General features: G+C 37.5%; 2 protein-coding genes across 4 annotated transcripts in view; one reads left to right on the top strand and one right to left on the bottom strand.

Moving 5' to 3' along the window:
• ab (BTB/POZ-zinc finger protein abrupt) overlaps positions 1–1,682 on the bottom strand; it is a 241,106-nt gene extending 239,424 nt beyond the window's left edge. The window contains exon 1 of one of the 2 annotated variants that reach the window (XM_089096706.1): positions 1,587–1,682. The gene's annotated coding sequence lies outside the window, so the exon portion shown is untranslated. The remainder of the gene's footprint in view (positions 1–1,586) is intronic. The other variant, XM_089096704.1, reaches the window with a different exon arrangement.
• Positions 1–13,299, top strand: part of Ca-beta (Calcium channel protein beta subunit) — a 295,614-nt gene that overhangs the window by 47,340 nt on the left and 234,975 nt on the right. The window lies entirely within an intron of this gene.

The raw sequence follows: 13,299 nt of genomic DNA, 5'->3' as shown, positions 1-13,299 counted from the left end.
CATTTTACATTTCAGGGAGGGATTACAGGCCCAAAGAGCCTTACAGTGAGGGAGAAAACATTATTAAGAAAATTCAGTACTCTTGCATTATATGGGCCATTACAAGGAAACCAGTCATGAAAAACCCGTTTTGACGGGTTAATTCAAGATACCGCTATAAAGTACTGGAATACATGGCATGGTTTTCATTGCGTATACGATATTTAAACTGTTGTTTTTTGGGGTTTAGGGGGGGGGGGTACCTAGGTTTGGTTAGGTTACGTATTCAATATATGCAATGCTTTAACCCCCCCCCCCCTAATGTGCAAATATATAGCCCAAATTTGTTTCTAAACTATTATATATTCATCCTTTTTTATTTTATTTAATTAGCATTAACCAAACTTGACTTTTTAGAAAGGCCGATATAATGCAAGAGTACCGAATATTCCAAAAAATAAAGCATTTTAAACAAACAAGCTATGTATTATGTTTCGAGAAAGATTTATTTCATTTAAGAATTGCTGGGGCAAGTTAAAGCCGTTTTGCTTTGAAAAAAACTATTCAAACGTACACAATTTATCGAACTACTCTAAAAAACAATGTACGGTACTTGTGTCTTATAGCCACCACACTCAAGTTCTGTCGAGAAGTGAAGTTTGGTTAATACTAATGAAATAAAACAAAATATGATGAAAATATAATACTTTATCAACAAAATTATAAAAACTACAACATAGAATTATGGAAGGGGGGAGGGGCAGACCACATTATATTAAATACGTAGATTGAACTAACCTAACCTAAACAATTTACGTAAATTTTTGGCAGTTCATATTATGGACTTACGAATAAAGTAAACATACTTCTCGATGCCTGTTTTTATGCTCTTTACGAATATAACAATCATTTTTGTCGGAAATTAATTTTACCCCCACCCCTATATATACCAATTCAGGGTATATATTTGCACATTAGGGGGTGGGGTAAAGTTTATTTCTGATGCAAAGGAGAGTTAAGTTTAAACTTTACCCCTACCCCCCCGAATGTGCAAATATATACCCTGGATTGGTATATATAGGAGTGAGAGTAAAATTCATTTCCGACAAAAATGATTATTATATTCGCAAAGGGCATAAAAAAAAGCCATCGAGTATTATGTTCACTTTATTCGTAAGTCAATAATATGAACTGCCGAAAATTTACCAATATGTAATTAAAATATAGCTGCCATGTAGTTTCCTACCGAGCTGAAGCTAATACTGTCTGGTATAAAGAACATGAAAACCGGTTAGGCTACTGTCTCATGTTCGCGATACAAGATCTTGAGTGTGGTGGCTATAAATCAAAAGTACCAAATGCTAAAAGTGATATAATTGTCAAGGGCGAGCTAGTAGCTTCTTTACAATCGAAAACTACTGTTATCTGAAAATAGAAAGAAGATCATTAGTATTATTTTGCAAGCCTGACATGGTTTCATTATCCAAAAAATGTTTAGTAAAGCGTAGGGGTAATACAGGGGTAATAAAAGCGTAGGGGAAACAATAGGGATAATATTACTATTCACTTTTATTACGGCGGCAGAATAATAAAAAAAACATACTTACCATAAAACATACTAAAATCCAAATATGTATATACACATACCAAACACTTTGTTGGCATAAAAACGCTATTGGTGGTAACAGCTCACTTATTTCGTGATTAAACTAGCAATGTCTTTTACCATTGAGGTCATGTCTACAGCGAATCATTTTAATTTACAGATCTTTCCGTTTGGCACTGACTCCTGTAAGCAATTGCTATTTGTTTAACTAGTTTGAATTGCACAATGCTTATTTTCTGTATTTCATCTGCATAAATGACCACTTATTACCTCATCTTGATTTGGTTGGAATAAATTATGACACTCGTAGCTTTATTATGACACTCGTAGCTATTGAATTGGGGGTTTTATATTACTAGGGGGTAGTTTAGAAATTACTTGTAGTGTCTTAATTATTTGCAAATGTAGCTGCAGTAATACATCTTTGGGAAAATTAATTAAAAAAACTTTTCTACAAAATACGTTTTTCAAAAAAAAGTAAAGAACTCCATTAAACCACAAATGAACAAAAATAGAATAAAATAATCTACCAAGCATACAACTGCCACAAATCAGTATCAATAAAAAATGAAACCCAAAAATAAACAGAAATTAAAATAAATAACAGAGTCGAACTCAAAACGAGCAAAAATTAATGTAAGAGGTCTCTAAACCCTATGCTTTCTAAAAGCCAGAATATAATTTGTACTTTAGTATACGGGCACTAGCCATCTCGATTCCCAATTGAATGAGCCGTTTTTGAAGTTTCTACGACAAAACTTTCTGTCAAAATCTTATATACCCCCAGGGCATAACTTACAATCTTTGCCCTGAGGGTTGTGGGGGGGTTACCCTCAAAGACCTAATTTCCAGAACTTTAAACTATGTTGAACAAAATAGTTACCTCAAAATTTCGATTAGATGTGGTTGGACAAATGGTGGGCGCGAGAGGGGGGTTTGTTGCCTTTCAATCACTTTCGACTATTAAATCGAGCACTAGCTCTCTCAATTTCCAATCGAATGAGCCCTTTTTTAAGTTTCTACGACACCGCTTTCAACAAAATGGCTATCTCCAAATTTTGATACTAAGTGTTTGGGGAAATAATGGGCATGGGGGGGGGCATTTGCCCTCTGATCACTTTCGACTAATGAAAAATGCAACAGTCCTCTCAATTTCCAATCAAATGAGCCCTTTTTAAAGCTTCTACGACAAAACTTTCTATAAAAACCTTAGGCTATATGCCCCAAGGTCATAACTTAGGACCCTTGTCCTGAGGGCTATGGAGGGGGGTTGTCATCCCGAAAGACATAATTTCCTGACCTTTCAACTACGTTGAACAAAATGGTCATATCGAAATGTTGATCGAAAAGGTTTGGGGAAATGATGGGCGTGGAAGGCATTCACCCTCCAATCACTTTTGACTATTAATAAAAAGTATTACGTATATGATTCGGTTCGCCCTCTAGTCATTACCTCGCTCTTTACGCTAAAGTTTTTTTTTTGTACTTTCATCAGAGCTATTTATTCTAATTAGTGGCCTTTTTGATTAAGGGGTCATTCTTAAAGAATTGGAACAAAATTTGAACTGAGCGTAAAGAGCGAGGTATTGACTAGGGGGCGAAACCCCTAATATACGTAATAAATATATACGAATATAGAAGTTCGTTACGTAAATAAACTTGTAAGTTACGTCAGAACAAAATTTCGAGAAAGCCATTTAGCAAAATAAAAAAGTAAAATCAATTTGCAAATTTCGTTTTAATTATTCATGTACGGTGAGCCAAAATAAAAGCTGCATTAACTCAAAAACTTTCAGAAATAAAATAAAAAAAAGTTTTTTTTTAACTGAAAGTAAGGAGCTACGTTAAAATTTAAAACGAACAGATATTATTCCGTATATGAAAGGGGATGCCCCCTCCTCAACTCCTCGCTCTTTATGCTAAAGTTTGACTCTGTCTCACAACTTTGTTTTTTAAAACAACAAAAACCTTTAGCGTAAAGAGCGAGGGTTGAGGAGGGGGCAGCCCCTTTCATATACGGAATAATTCATGTTCGTTTAAGTTTTAACCTCGCTCCTTACTTTCAGTTTAAAGAAAAATTTTTTATTTAATATGCCCCAAGGACATAACTTACAACCTTTGCCCTGAGGGTGTGGGGGCATTATTATCCTCAAAGACCTAATTTCCAAAACTTTCAACTGCGTTGAACAAAATTGATATCTCAAAATTTTGATTGCATGTGTTTGGGGAAATGGTGGGCGTGAGAGGGGGTTAGATGCCCTCCAATTACTTTCGACTAATACAAAGGGCACTCGCCCTTACAATTTCCAATTGAATGAGGGCCTTTTTGAAGTTTCTAGGACCATACTTTCTATAAAAACCTTATATGCCCCAAGGGCGTAAATTACAACCCTTTCCCTGAGGGATGTGGGGGGTTTGTCATCCTCAAAGACATAATTTCCAGAACTTTAAACTACATTGAACAAAAGAGCTATCTCAAAATTATGATTGCATGTGTGTTGGGAAAATAGTGGGCGTGAGAGGGAGTTAGCTGCCCTCCAATCACTTTCAACTATAAAGAAGGCACCAGCCCTTTCAATTTCCAACCAAATGAGCCCTTTTTGAAGTTTCTACGACAACACTTTCTATAAAAACCTTATATACCCCCAGGGAATAATTTACAACCCTTGCCCTGAGAGCTCTGAGGTTGTTATCATCCTCAAAGACCTAATTTCCAAAACTTTCAACTCCGTTGAACAAAAAGGATATATCAAAATGTTGATTGCATGTGTTTGGGGAAATGGTCGGCTTGAGAGGGGGTTAGTTGCCCTCCAATCACTTTCAACTATTAAAAAGGGCACTAACCATTTTAATTTCCAATTGAATGAGCCCTTTTTTGAAGTTTTTACGACAACGCTTTCTATAAAAACCTTATATGCCCCTAGGGCATACCTTACAACCCTCTCCCTGAGGGATGTGCGGAGTATGTCATCCTCACTGACCTAATTTCCAGAGCTTTCAACTTCATTGAACAAAATGGCTATCTCAAAATTTTGATTGGATGTGTTTTGGGAAATTGTGGGCGTGATAGGGGGGTTAGTTGCTCTCCGATCACTTTCGACTATTAGAAAAGGACCTCTGAATTTCCAATTGAATGAGCCCTTTTTGAAGTTTCTACAAGAATGCTTTCAATAAAAACCTTATATGCCCCCAGGGAATTAATTAAAGCCCATGCCCTGAGGACTGTGGGGAGCTGTCCTCCTCAAAGAAATAATTTCTAGATCTTTCAACTACGTTGAACAAGATGGCTATCAAAATTGGATTGGATGTGTTTGGGGAAATGGTGGGCGTGGAAGGGGTGTTAGTTGCCTTCCAATCACTTTCGACTATTTAAAAGGGCACAAGCCCTTCCAATTTCCAATCGAATGACCCCTTTTCCAAGTTTCTACGACAACGCCTTCAATACAAAGTGCCCTGGTCTAAGACCAACCAAAAAAATAATAATAATAATACTTAGTGCCAACATCGTTTTTTACTTAGGCAGGCGCTATTGCACTGCCTATTATTATGCCCCAGCTAATGATAGGAAGGAATGAATAATACAATCTCAGCAATACCACCTCTAAAGACCTTCTCTAGGCTTAAGTTTTTCAAGGGTTTTTAAACTACTTTACAATTTTAGTTTAGCTTTATCTTGGTTCCGAATTACTTTTCCATTTTCTTATTGACGGCAAACATTGCAACTGTCCAAATGCTACAAAATATATTTTGTCAGGGCTAGTTAAGTTCGAAACAAAAATGCTACGAAAAACTACGAATAAAAGGCCAAACCTCAGCATTTGAGCAACGGAAATGGTTTTGACATCAAAATGCTCAGAAAAATTCGCTTAATAACACATCCAAAATCGGCTGAAATCATTCGTGCAGAAAAACCTCTTTTTTCATGGAAAAGGGGGAGGGTAGAGGATGGGAATAACTTGAATTTTAATTTCTGCAATATTTTCAGGATCGGAAGGTCGTTTCCTATTAATTTATGTCTGGGGAGACCGAAAATGATATTTCGGTCACCCTAAAACGGGTAACCGTTTTGATAATTCTAAACCAGATCATAGGGGGAATGGGGAAATCAGAATCTTAATTAGTGTAGTATTCACACACCAATGAACACCAAAATGTTAAGACCAATTTACTTAATAACATCTCCAAAATGGCTTCGAAATCTCCCTTGCAAAATAACTCCTTTCTTTTCAGGGAAAAGAGTGGAAAAGAGAGGGGGAAGAGGAAATCTTGAATTTAAATTTCTGCAATATTTTCTGCCTTGAAAGGTCGTTTCCTATTAATTTAGGTCCGGGAAGACCGAACATGAAATTAGAATCAAAAATTCCTATCATTTACAACTCAATTTCTACCCTAAGCGAGGTCAGATGGGGATGAAATATCCCCAAACACCCCCACTTCCCCAATTTATGTTCAGCGCACAATGACCGCTGACTTTAAACACCACACAGATATAGATTGCGCCGTCTATTGTCATCCAATTACGCGTAAGTTTGTCTTCTCATGTTCATTGAACAGAAAAGATCGTTCAGTGAATTTGACTGCAAAATATACATCAATGGCAAACGGCGAATTCATTAAAATAGACGCTTCACTATTATTTCAACGGTTATGTGCTGAAGAGCCAACAGATCGTTAGAATCTGGCCAATACGCTGAAACACAGGCCATCGATATTCCCACCTGTAATATTATAGTCTCAAGAAGCCATGTGCCCGGCAGGTGAGGTACACTTGCAGCTAATATATGGGAGCAGCATAAACCTGAGGTCCAACTAATGCCAACACGAACATGCCACTATGTCGTGGAGGGTGGTTGACAATTTTGTTCGGTAGGATGGGGCACTTTATCCACTTAAGGAGATGTGGCTTCTTCTTACGTAGCTTTTGTACTGAAGTATTTTGCATTAGCTCACATCATTTTTGACGGCCTTTGGGGGGGGGGGTCGACTATCAAAGATCACACCATCGGAAGCGAACAAAAGAAAAAAAAGTGCCCACCATCAGTTTCTGTTCTTAAACGAAGCTTACTCGGAAGAAATCAGACTTTTTCTCCACCTCAAGCAATAAATCGAATATCATAGCTGGTTTGTGGAATCCAGGTCTCAAGTACAAGAGGCCAAAGGTGATGCAGATGTTTAAATAGCAAAACTGCACTTGCTTCAGCCAATAAGAGGTAGATCAGCTTGATTGAAAACGATACCGACTTGTTGGTCTTGCTGATCCACTATATAAAATCGAAGCAAGCACATCTTTATTTCAAGACTGGAATTCCTGCTGATGTACAAAGAATTTTTGACATCTGCTACTTGGTGATGAAGCTACTATCAGAGGTTACAAAGTCACTGTTGTTCACCCACGTCTTTTCAGGATGTGACAATACTTTCCGATTCCACTGTGTTGGCGAAGCTTCAATATTGAACGTCACAGCTGGTGCCTGGTTTTTTGAAGCCTGTCAGATGTTTCACTGCTCTTCAGCAAACAAGGAAGAAATGATTGCGGCAAGCGGCAAGGCTCTTCTAGCTGTACAGAGCTAGATCCGACGAAGCCTTCCTGAACTCCGACATTATCTGTTAATATCAAAAGTAGCCAGTGCGGCTAGTTTTATAAACCCCAGACGCTTACCGCTCGCACCTGCTGCTGCAAAGTACCACTAACTGCGTATTTGTTTTCAAATCATGACATGGTTGTGCTCAGCGACAGCTCTAGTACCTGAAGATTGGGGCTGGAAACTTTCGTCAAACAGTTATACACCCATTAGGACTGATATACCGGCTGCTCCTGAAAGCTTCCTTAAATTGATTCACTGCAGCTGTAAAGGTAACTTTGATAGCTTTCGATAGACTTGCAAAAAGAGTGACATTAATGCACTATTGCTTGTAGCCACTGCCATAGAACAAGCTACTTCAATGTTTCATTGGAGAATTATGATCTCGATAACCAATGTGATTAAACCAAATATTGTGTTTTGTTCAATAGATTTTTAATCAAAACTAAGTTGTGATTCATTCAGAGTCGTAATAATAGAAAACGAAGTTGTGATTGAAGGGTTTTTATTTGCACTTTTTTGCTATAGTTTTTACTTTTCATGTTTTTTTTTACAATAATAATCGAAATTGTCAAATCCTGGAGCGAATATAAAAATTGCAATCTGTCTAATGCTCTCATCACATCCTCAAGTGCTAAAGGGGGAGGGTGGGGGTTAAAATAAGAGTAGGAGAGTCAAGACAGATAGAGCTTAAAGAGCATTTGGAGAAAATATTCTGTTCAGATTTGCACTGATTAGTCCTTGCCTGATTAGATTTGCACTGATTAGATTTGCACTGATTAGTCTTGCCAGCAAAAAAATATAGTTGTAAGTAAAATTACCCTCACACTTACCTCTGAAGTCAGGTTGAAACTAATAAAGAGGCCAAATATTAGTTAATATTTGAGTTCACGGGTGTGAAATTGCAATGAAGCACCGTTCAAACTAAAAGTAGGAATATAGCAAAAAAGGGTGCTTTCACCCCTCTCTGACAATGCTTAGTGTGGAAATGGGGCATTAAATGACATAATTTTTCAACTCTGATATCTTTTTTACTCCCCCTAAACTTGAACCAATAGAAAGAAAAACCTCTCAATCCACCAAATGCGGCACACATTAAGATTCTGATTTTTCATTCCTCACTGACCTCGCTTAGGGTAGATCAATTCTGATGTTATTTTCGATCTCCTCAGACTTGAACTAATAGGAAAGGACCTTACAATCCAGAAAATATTGCAGGAATCTAAATTCAAGATTAACACCCCCCCCCCTTTTCTTCCCCTCTTTTCGCTGAAAAAATTAGGTATTTTTGCACGGTCGATTTCACTATTAAGCAATTTTTTGGAAATTTTGATGGCAAAAACATTCTGTTGCTTAAATGCCGGGTCAAAATCATGTTTTTAATAGGCTATATTCACATATTTATGGTTATAATCTTGCAGCTGTCCAAAACCGGGAGGAGCGTGCGTAGCTCCGTCGTTCTCAGGCGGGATTGGTGCTGCATTGAGATGTTAGTAGTAGTAGTAGTAGTAATGACGGGATACGAAAATGTGCCGAGCCCATCATTTGGAGAAAATGTCAAAAGAGTACTGCCGTTACTAATTTTGTGTATTTGCGTCAAGAGGTTTATTCAAAAAATATTCAGCTAATTTATTTCAATGCTAAGGGTTTCAAACATGTGCTGCTAAGAGTGCACTATACACTCAATTCCAAGAATTTGCTCTTAATCTGCGATCGTTTCCATGACCGCATCTATTAATAATATGCAAAAATGTACGTAGGTGGTCGTAGGGGAGAGAAGGATACTACTACTAGTATTGCTAAAAACTCACCGCAATCCCAAGGGTAATCTCTCTTTCCTCTCCAATCTATCCGGAGCTTACCCTTTACTACATCCCAAGTTCCAAGTTATTTTGAGGTATATTTTTCATTAGTTCTCCCCATGCTATTCAAGGAGGTTCTGCTTTTTGTTTGTTTCTACTTGAATGCCAAAACCAGATTTTTAGCAACCTATCATCCTTTATTCGCGAAACATGACCTGATAATCTTTATTTGCTATAGTCTTAGACAACGAGATCAAATGAAGTTTTCATGCATGATATTTGCAATCAACTTTTGCTTCAACTTTTTGAAGCGCCTAAGTGTCTGAACAATGCTTTGCAATTGTCATTGCCGTGGATTCCACTTTCCTAATTTATGTTCAAATACATATTTTTCTATTCTTAAAAATTATTTTCAACTGCGAAGTTACACCCTTCACCATGGATGTTCTCTGTTTAATATCTCCACTGCACCCACCTTTCTCAATAAAAATACTACCTAGGTAGGTGAAGCTATCCACACTTTCAATTTTCTCCGTACCTAACATCACCTCTTCAGCCTCATGCATTGGTAATTTAAGCAATTTGGTCTTCTTAGCATTAATTTTCAAACCTACTTTTGCACCCTGGCATTTCAAATTCTCCAAAAGCGTTTATTTCGTTAATGATTTTACCGTAGGAGACTGAAGTCCTCTGCCTAATCTAGGTCGTTAAGAATTTTACTTTCTATTTGATACAATTTTCTTCTGTGGCCTTTGCTGCTTTCTTTAGAACCGGATCCAACGAATCAATCAGAGGCAGCGCTCTAGTGCTGCCCAAGTAAGGAGCCATTGGCCTACAATGTATTATTTTTTATTTTTGTACTTACTTTTTCCCCTAGCCACTTTGTATGGAAGGGATGGTCATAGAAACTTCGGAAGGGGTTCATGCAAATTAGAATTACTAGTGCCCTTTTAAGTACCGAAAGTGATTAGAAGGAAACAACATTAAAACTGGGGAATGAGGGAGAACATTAAAACTTAAGCGAACAGAAATTATTCCTTCTAAGGCCTTAAAGTTATTTGAAAATACTTCGTCATTCAAAATCAACGGGCCTTATGTTTGAGCAGTCTTTCATAAAGAATTGTGATAAATAGTCAGACTTTAGCTTAAAGAGTGAGGGCTGAGGAAGTGGTGCCCCCCTGATACGGAAGAACTTTTGTGTGTTTTAAGTTTTAATGTTGCTCCTTATTTTCAGTTGAGAAAACTTGTTTTTGTTTTTTTAATTTCGGACCGTTTTTCAAATCATGCCCGGAAATTCCCTTCTCTCCCCCGCGTATAATTTCCCCAGGGAAACTCCCACTAGAAAATTTCCTCCCCACGAAGAATTTTTCTCGAGAAGAATCCCACTGCAGAAAATACCTCCCCCCCCCCCAAAAAAAAAAAACGTAGGCTATGTGTATTTCCCAATATCAAATAGGCTACTAAAAGTGAACAATGGGTAATTGTTGAATTGTAATTTTTGTGAACAGTTGCATAAATTACAGTCCTTTCCCCAGGGACTAAGGGGTGTCATGTCATCCCAAAAGGTATTGCTATTGGACTTTTAACTATGAAGAATCAAATGGCTATTCCAAAATTTTAATCATATATCTTTGGGGGAAAAGGGGCGTGGGAGGGGGCCTCACTGCCCTCCAATCGTTTTGGTCACTCAAAAAGAGCACAAGAACTTTTGATTTCCGATCAAGTAAGTCCTCTCCAATCTTCTAGAATCACTGTCTCGATAATCACCTCAAAATAAAAAAAATGAAAAAAAAACAACAACAAACACACCACGATCTTTTTTTCTGGCAAAAAAAAAAAAAATCAAAATGTGGGTAACATTAAACTTAATGAACTTGATATGTTTGGGATTAGCATTAAATTCAATTCTTTCAATGTAACTATTGTTATCAAAATTATTTTTTTTAGAGTTTCGGTTACTATTGAGCCGAGTCGCTCCATACTTACAGTTCGTTACCACGAACTGGTGTCTTTAAAAATACATTTCCAATGTTATTTTTTAATTAAATTTCTATTCGTTTTTAATAGCAGTCTCAAAACGAATCTTCAATCAATAAATTTATTAAACTAATAAATTTACTACGGAGAATCCTCCGTAAGGCTCTATGGCCAGGAAAAAAAAAAACAGGGGAAAAAAAGAAATCACACAAATACTAAAAAAAGAGAAGAAAAGTATTTTTAATATAATACATTTCAACCTACTGCATTTCAACTATAACTGCATTTCATTGTTTCCATACAATCGCTTTTTGCAAAAACAAAACAAATGAACAACCATCCGTAATCATCCTTCTCGGAAAAAATACAAAATATCACGTTTTCGTAGATAGGGGCTTCAAGCTTATGCACGTATGTTCTCTGAAATGCTGAATCTCATGGTATTATTTTCATCAAGGTCTTTCGTCTTTCTGGGGTTGTTTTCCCCCTTTCTCAAAAATCTGGCGGAACTTTAAACTCAATAATCTTATGTATCTGAAATCACCATAAAAATCCAATTCTATTTGTTTTTACAACTACTACTACTGCTAACAACTCACCGCAGCACCAAGCCGCCTGAGGCCAACACAGCTACGCACGCTCCTCCTCCATCCTAATCTATTCAAAGCCTCCCTCTTTACACCCTCCCAGGATGTTCGCATTTCCTTTAAATCTTTCTTTATGACATCCTCTCACCCCAGACGAGGACGACCTGCTTTCCGTTTAGCCCTAGACGGTTGCCCGAAAAGAACAATCTTCGGCAATCTGTCATCCTTCATCCGTACAACGTTCCCTAGCCACCTCAACCTTTCTTTCATTATAGCCCTAGAAAGTGGTATTGAACCGCATTTTTGTATAGCCTGTTAATTGATATACGGTCAGTCAGTCAGGTACCCAGAACAACCCGTAACCAATGTTTCTGGAAAACATCTAGCAAATCTTCATCCGCTTTCGGAGCGTCCATGCTTCAGAGCCATATTTGACCACTGTCATCACTGTAGCTTCTAATATTCTAATCTTGGTTTAGAATATTAGACCAAACGTTTTAACTGTGAAAAAACACCCTGAGCCTTGGCTATTCTACTTTAACATATTCACTGCTCCCACCATCTTTACTAATAATACTACCAAGGTAAGTGAAACTGCCTACCTGATCAATCTTTTCATTACCCAACGTCACCTTTTCATCTTCACTTATTCCTACCCTTAATGACTTAGACTTCTCAACAATAATTTTCAAACCTATTTTAGCACCCTGAGCTCGCAGAACCTCTAAAACTTCATTCATTTTGCTCACACTTTCATCTAGGATGCTTAAATCGTCAGAATAATCTAAGTCCAGGAGACTTTTTCCTCCCCATTTATTTCCGTGGTCTCTCATTGCCTTTCCTGTGCTCCTTAAGACAAACTCCATCAAAATAATCCATATAAAGGGGGATAGAACACAACCCTGCTTAACTCCTGATTTAATACAAAACCAGCTGCTAACCTCATTTCCTACCTTAACTGCAGCAGTGTTATTCTCGTACATAGCACTAATCCCTTTAATGTATTTGTCTGGTATACCATACAAGGATAAAACCTTTACTAAAGCTCTTCTATCAACAGAATCGAACGCTTGACGTCTTTATATAAAGTCCTTTTGAAATTTCGTCTAGAACGTATTAGAACGAGCTCATTTCCACAAACCATTTGTAACAACTCATTGTTCACAGATAGATTGTGGTTGAAAGAGCTGCAAAGTGTGGCCTTGGCCACACGGGGAGGGGAAGAAAGGGCTAAAAATTTTTGGTTCTTGGTCCATATACCGTTTCTGCACTTTAAGCTCCTATGAGACCTAAAATCTTTCAACAGTTAAGCAGCATGGTAAATCAAAGAAACTGTTTGGCCAGGTTAATCAAAGGCCAGGTTATCAAGATTATGTATCTTTAGGATCTCGGGGACGGTTTGTAGTATCAAGTTGAAACTCTCAGGAATGGTGGAAGAGGACAGACGTTGAATTATCAATGGGAGGGGATGGTGGAACTAAATCAAAGGATACTATGTGCATTTAGGTTATTAAAGTAACATATCTGCAATATCTACGGAACGGCCCCCGGGATGGAGTTGAAACTTTCAGGAACAATTATAGAAGAAAGGGGGAGGGTAGAACAGAAGGACTTAAAATTTTAGGCTAGGGATGGCCCTTTTCTGACCTTTCTAATTATTATCCAGTTTCCTGGCAATTTGAAGTGAATAGTGAGATTCAAACTTTGCTTAATGCTCGGGCCAACGCAGAAAGAAATGCAACTCTTCGCCTTTATTGTGAACTGTT

This window comes from Artemia sp. Qi Xiang Cuo, chromosome 11, assembly GCF_049724085.1.
Source record: "Artemia sp. Qi Xiang Cuo chromosome 11, ASM4972408v1, whole genome shotgun sequence".
In the NCBI taxonomy this organism is placed as follows: Eukaryota; Metazoa; Arthropoda; class Branchiopoda; order Anostraca; family Artemiidae; genus Artemia; species Artemia sp. Qi Xiang Cuo.
Note: the sequence above shows the minus strand (reverse complement) of the source record. Positions and strands in the feature narration are given on the sequence as shown.